The sequence below is a fragment of the Pelmatolapia mariae genome, unplaced genomic scaffold, assembly GCF_036321145.2.
Source record: "Pelmatolapia mariae isolate MD_Pm_ZW unplaced genomic scaffold, Pm_UMD_F_2 NODE_ptg000329l+_length_72278_cov_1, whole genome shotgun sequence".
NCBI lineage: Eukaryota > Metazoa > Chordata > Actinopteri > Cichliformes > Cichlidae > Pelmatolapia > Pelmatolapia mariae.
Genome location: NW_027052018.1, coordinates 55,769 through 62,641, shown reverse-complemented (window position 1 = coordinate 62,641; position 6,873 = coordinate 55,769). Strand labels below are relative to the sequence as shown.

Genomic DNA, 6,873 nt, shown 5'->3' with positions numbered 1-6,873 from the left:
CATGTGGCTGAACAAGCAGTGGAACAGGTACACCTTATAAAGTGGCTGCTAAATGTATGTAACGTGACATTACTGGATTATACAGTAGTTGGAGCTATGTTCACAGACTGTTTATATTTTCGACACATTTAGTTTTTTAAGTCATTTTTGCTTCTTTCTTTTTTTTTTTTTTTTTTTGCATCTGAGCAGTTTTTACTCTACATTAGGCCAACATTTTGCAGAACTTTTTTTCAGTGAGCTTTTCATAAAAGTAAAGCAATATTTGGTGTCTAAACCTTAAAACGCTGGTGAACGATTTTTATTCACTGACAGAGTTAAAGAGACTCATTGATTTTTATTTTTTTTTATGTTTTGACTTGAAAATGATTTTGATTTTTTTTCAGTTTCTTTTGCGCAGTTTAGTCTAAACAAACAGCTTAACTGTCTCTAGAACTGCTTGGAGAGTGCTGAGAATGACGTTCCTGATGTGAGCGAATGAGGTGATCAAGGAAAAACTGGGAATTAAATAATTCCTTGATATAAGCTTTGCCTCCAGAAACTGCACTTCAGATTTTTAGCACCAGAACAACACCTGTTGGAGCTTCAAATTTAGTCACTGAAATCGCTGATGTCACACTTCAGTGCGTCATATGATTTTTTACCAGAACTGTGTTAAACATACTGAGATGATGATAAACTACAAACACAAGACCAAGAATTTTACAACGTGTGACCTGCGCAAATTGTAACAGATGATAATAACGCCTCAACTGTCTCTGGCCACAAAACGAAAAAAAAAACAAACCCCAAGCTATAAACTACTTTCACTTTCATTTTTTACTAACGACCTTCTTGAACACGTTCCCTCTGCATTAAGTGACGCTCTGCTCTGCCTGATCGTTATTGGCTGAGTAGAGGTTGATCTTGGAAGATCGATGTTCTAAGTTATTCCCAATTTGTCCATCTACCAGCTCTTAAGCAGATATGAAGACCTTCCTTGTTTTGAGTGTGATTTTTCTTGGACTATCCGGAGCAGCAGCAGGTGAGTTGACCCATGTAGTTATCTTCTATAATAACAGCCGAACCAGCATTGTGTTTATGTGAAGGGAAAAACCTTCTGAACAGGTGGATAGCAGTGGGTAGCCAAGGAAGCAGAGGCAAGTTAAAAAAACAAACAAACAAACAAACAAACAAACAAACAAACAAACAAACAAAAAAACAACTTAAAAAATGTATTTACAATTGAAAAACCAAACAGTAAATATGTAAACACTTCTTCCCAGGGGGTCAAAAAAATTGAAGAAAAGAACAAAATATAAAAATTATATTTAACAAACAAAAAACAAATCCAGCTGTGGGTGAAGTTATAATCCCAAACCTAAAGGTCCGATAAAAGTTCGTTTAAGATGAGTGGAACAGCCAGCGTCTTGATTTTGCTTATACTGGTAAACACAGTGAACAGGATTTATGAAGAGGTGTATTTGTGAGTATTTTTATGACTATTATATGATTATTGTATCTACATTATAGCCTTTTTAGGGCACTAAAATATCTTTATAGAACTCTAATATTTTAATTCTGCTACATTTTCTGCTGCCCCCATGGCCAGATCTCTTTAAAATATAACCATCCCATGACTTGCTCCTCATCCCTCCTGCTAGACTCTCTTATTGTTGGTCAGGCTCACCCCAAAGGTCAAAGCCAGAGTCGTTCTGGGGTATGAACTCTGGAAGGATGGGGCTGTCCTGGGGAATATACTGAGTGCAATGCAATGACTGTCACAACTACAGGGATTAAAAACAGAACTATAAAATTATAAAACAACTCATGCAAAACCAAAAATCAAGCATGACATTTACACGATGTGTGTGCACCTGTCCAAAGTCTGCTTTAATGGCTGAAAGATTTCAGGATGTGAACGTCACATGTTAATAGTCACCTACATAATATTTCACCGATAAAGTGAATAAAAAGACATTTTGAAATTATTATAAATCTGCATATTTGTGAGGTGTTTGCAAAAATGTATTAATGAAAGCAAGTTTTAAGGTTTCTAATAAAAAACATGATGATGGAAAATCTAATGATAATCACAATCATGTCTCTGAAGTTTAACAGTTTGCTCCTCTGTGTGTTATTTTCTTGTGCCACAGTTACACATTCACTGCAGTACTTCTACACGGCATCATCAGGAATTCCACATTTTCCAGAGTTTGTGACTGTGGGTGTGTTAGATGGGCAGCCATTCACGTACTATGACAGTAAAATAAAAAAAGAGAGTCCCAAACAGGACTGGATGGCAAAGAGTGAAGGAGCTCTGTACTGGGACAGACAGACTCGGGCATCCATCGCAGATGAGCAGATCTTCAAAGGGAACATTGAATTTGTGAAGCAGCGCCTAAATGAAACAGGGGGTGAGTAATGAACAGGCGTTTAGAAACATCTGGGATTTTGTGATTCAGTTTCTATAAAATCCAACTTTCAACCACTAAAACCTAAAGATTTTCCATTCGCACTACTTTAATTGTTTAGCACTAATTCACAGCAGCAGTGACTTTGAGGGATCAAACACACAGAAGACAGTTTAATGAGGTGCAGAAGTGGTTTATAAAAACAGAGGAAGACTAATCTTATAAGTAGAGCAGGTCTGTCTCTGCAATCCAAACTGGGAACGCTCCTATAGTACTGAGGTTAAAGCTCGGCTGCTACCACAAGTAAGCCTGTAGTGTGAGAAGGAAGATAATATGATATGATGAGGGCTTTCAGATTTGATGGGGCCTGATTAGGACTTTGGATGCTGTCTTATTATTTGGTTTTTGGTTTTTATCATTTTTATTTTCACATGTCTGTTTTTAGTAGACAAAAAGTTGGATGGAGGAGTTTCTCTCTGCTCCCCTCCTATTGGTCAAATAAACTGTAAGCTCTGAGATTCAATTGAATTCAATTCAATACAATTCAAGTCAAGTCAAGTCAATTCAGTTCAATTCAATGTTATTTATATAGCGCCAAAACACAACAACAGTCGCCTCAAGGCGTTTTATATTGCACAGTAAATCGTACAATAATAGATACATAGAAAAACAATCATAGTCATATGAGCAAGCACTTTGGCGACAGTGGGAAAGAAAAACTCCCTTTTAACAGGAAGAAACCTCCGGCAGAACCAGGCTCAGGGAGGGGCGGGGCCATCTGCTGCGACCGGTTGGGATGAGAGAAGGAAAACAGGACACAGACAAAATGACAAGATGTGACCACAGACCTCTGTTAGCATTCAGGTAGTAGCTTTCACTAAAAGAGTATCTACAACACTATATACAAACCCAACAGTTCACTGAAGACACACATGACAATTTGTCACTAAGGGTTTGGAGGCCAAGGACAGGCTTGCTGCTGATGTCAGTTACTCCCAGGGAACAACTGCTGCAGAGGGTTTTTAAAGCGGCCACTTGATGATGGGAATCAATCAGCAGCTCCCATCTCTCAAATCATAAAGAGCACCTGCAGAGACACTTAAAGGCACAGAAAACACATATGGAACAAAATCCAGACATCTTGATTCAAAATATGGCCAGGGCCGTTACATAATATTCAAAGTCATGATTAGTCCATCCATTCACTTTTCAGGGTCACAGGGGCTGCTGGAGCCTATCCCAGCTCTCTTAGGGCAAGAGGCAGGGCAAACCCTAGACAGGTTTCCAGTCTGTCGCAGGGCTAACACATAGACACAGACAACCATTTCGCAATTTATGGGCAATTTAGTGTTTCCAATTAACCTATCCCCACTAACTGCATGTCTTTGGACTGTGGGAGGAAGCCAGAGAACCCTGCAAACACGTGGAGAACATGCAAGCTCCACACAGAAAGACCCTGGCCTGATGGTGGAATTAAACTCAAGACCTTCTTTTTGTGAGGCAACAGTGCTAACCACCGTGCTGTCATGATTAGTTTAAGCTCTAAATACTGTATGTGCCTATATATTATGTATATAGGCGTGTAACCTGTAGTCCTATTTATTTATGTCTATAGAAGTGAAGGTTAGATAAGGACTCAGAGTGTAGCATATCAGTCTGTTTCTGTTTTCTCCCTGTAAAGTTTAAACTGTGTTGATGAGAGTTTGTTTTAATTAGTTTCCACTGAGCCAGTAAACAGCAGGAGAAACAGTAGATCCTCTGTTTCAGTGGCTGTTGATTGGTTGATGTGTCTGTATTGAGATGAGACTGTGCTGCAGCTTTGCTCTGGTTCACTGTACTGTTTCTGTCTTTCAGGTGTGCATGTTTATCAGGAGATGTACGGCTGTGAATGGGATACTGAAGCAAATAATGTGACCGGCTATGATCAGCTGGGTTACGATGGCGAGGACTTTTTGGCGTTTGACCTTAAGACAGAGACGTGGATCGCTCCAAAGCAGCAGGCAGTCATCGCTAAACAGAAGTACGACTCTGACAGAGCTCTCTCAGCCAGACAGAAGAACTACTTCACTCACATTTGTCCCGAGTGGCTGAAGAAGTATCTGAACTATTCAGGGAGCTCTCTGAGGGGAACAGGTGCAATAACACAGGATTTTAACTGGACTTGGAAAGACAATCAATCATCTATAGGTTGATTGATTGTCAACAAACATACAATTTGTAATAATAACAATAACGAACACTTTTATATTTTTTCAACAGTTCTTCCCTCAGTGTCTCTCCTCCAGAAGTCTTCCTCCTCTCCAGTCACCTGCCACGCTACAGGTTTCTATCCACACAAAGCCAAACTGTTGTGGAGGAAAGATGGGAAAGAGCTTCATGAGGATGTGAACAGAGGAAAGATCCTGCCCAACAATGATGGGACCCTCCAGATTTCTGCTGATCTGGATCTTTCATCAGTCAAACCTGAGGACTGGAGGAGCTACGATTGTGTTTCAGCTCTGTGGTGTGAATAAGGACATCATCACCAGACTGGACAGAGCAGTGATCAGAACCAATGAAGGTCAGTCTGCTCTCAGAAGTGATGAAGGTCAGAAGCACACATTTAGTTTACTGTAATATAATAGTGCATAGTAAAGGGCAGTTCATGCAGTTTTATGTGTTAAAAATAGAACAATTTTGTCAGTTTATTTCACACTTAAAGTCTAGACTGGGACATGTTTCCCATCTTGAAATAATTATGTGAACCTGCTGAAAATAAAAGTGAGTTGTATTTCCAAACTAAGAACATAAAAGGAATTTAAGACTCTTTACCAAACACTAATGCTTTTTCCCAAATCATGTTTTACCTTGTGAATGAGCAGCCACAGTTAACAGAGTATAGTTACTCCACAGTTTTATAAACGAGTAGAGGTAATGATTTGATTTTGGAATCAAGTTTACTGACTAAATTAAAAAGGATGTTTTTATTCTCAGAAGTTCAGTGGGCCAGAGACACAAAGACATCAGAGTTAAATGTGGGTAAATAAGCACAGACACAGTGAATATATTCAGATATGAACAACAGGTAAAGCATATAGTGACAGACTTATTGTCTATAATCAGTGCTGTTATCTGTTCTGATTGGTGATCTTCTCTATCCTGTTTCATCTGTTCAGGTTCTGATTTGTTTTTCTTTGATCTAAAGTTAATTCCCTCTTCATGATCATCCCCATGATTCCTGCTCTGGGTGTTCTTGTTGTGATCACTGTGATTGGATTCATTATCTACAAAAAGAAGACAGGTGAGAGGACAAAGCAGATTTTGTAGGACTTTGAGTTGATGCTTTCTTTTATTCACATTGAACACTAAATCTGTTTGTGGCGGGGTGTGGTTGGCGGTGCTGCTGCAGGGGAGGTGAACGCACCTGCAGGGCATCTGCAATGATGCCTCGCCGGGTTAAAAGTGTGCTGGGTCCTGGATTTCAGTGTTGTTGTTGATGTGTATGTTTGCGAGCAACTGGAAAGCCACAACCGCGTGTTAACAGCAACTGTGTGAATGAAATGATGCTGAAAAGCATCCAGATGTCGTCGAGTCTGTCATCGCTTTATCACACTGTTTCATCCAGCAGTTATTACAGTAAGGCTCAGAGCCAGAGTTTACTGAGAATATGACTGTTGGATAATAAGACAAGATCACAAACTGAGTTAAATACATAATGTTTAACAAACCCTGTTTTTTACTTTCTTTCATTACAGACAAACGACCTCCATCTCGTAAGTGAAATGTTTCTGATCTGTTTTCTTTGAGTTTTATGTGCACTCTGTAGATTAAAAAGTTTTTCAGATCTGTCAGCTGTTTGTAAAAGTGTTGTGGACTAACGATGTGTTTCTGACCTACAGCTGTAGAAAACCGTGAGGTCCAAGAGAAAATGATTCCTTGTGAAGCCTAAATGACATCACTGCTCATAGTGAGTTCATACATTAAATGGAGTTTTTCCTGGGTAGTGTAACAGCCTTCCAATGTATTGGAGGTCAAGGTTCATCAACGTGGGGTCAGCTGGCTGCCTGACTACACTGAATGAACAGATTTTTCCATTAATACATTTTGTCTTCCCTGATGACACGGACAAGATCCTGATGCCAGGAGTCATCAGGCTCAAGTTACTATTGAAGTGGTTCATGAAACATCATTTTCACACATGTACATTCCAGTAAAATAAATATGTGAAACAGTATAAGCTTAATGAAGTGAATGCATGCCATCATCAAAGTTAAAGGCAGTTCAGTGAAACATTAGTGTGACTTTTGTTGGCCAGAAACTGTAAAGCTTTCATAAAATGTGTTTCGCTTTCCCCCCTTTTTTTATCTCTGTTTTTTGTGTGATTTGATGTTAAAAAAATCACAAGGTACTTTTTATTTAGTTTTACAATTGTTGCTGTTTTATGTGAGTTTAGGTGAGATTTTTAAGAGAACAGATGTTTCACTTCTGTAGTTTGGATAAATAT

General features: G+C 39.0%; 1 pseudogene; it reads left to right on the top strand.

The window, feature by feature from the left end:
- The first annotated feature begins 901 nt into the window (after positions 1-901).
- LOC134622997 (major histocompatibility complex class I-related gene protein-like) lies at positions 902-6,592 on the top strand (annotated as a pseudogene).
- The last annotated feature ends 281 nt before the right edge of the window (positions 6,593-6,873 follow it).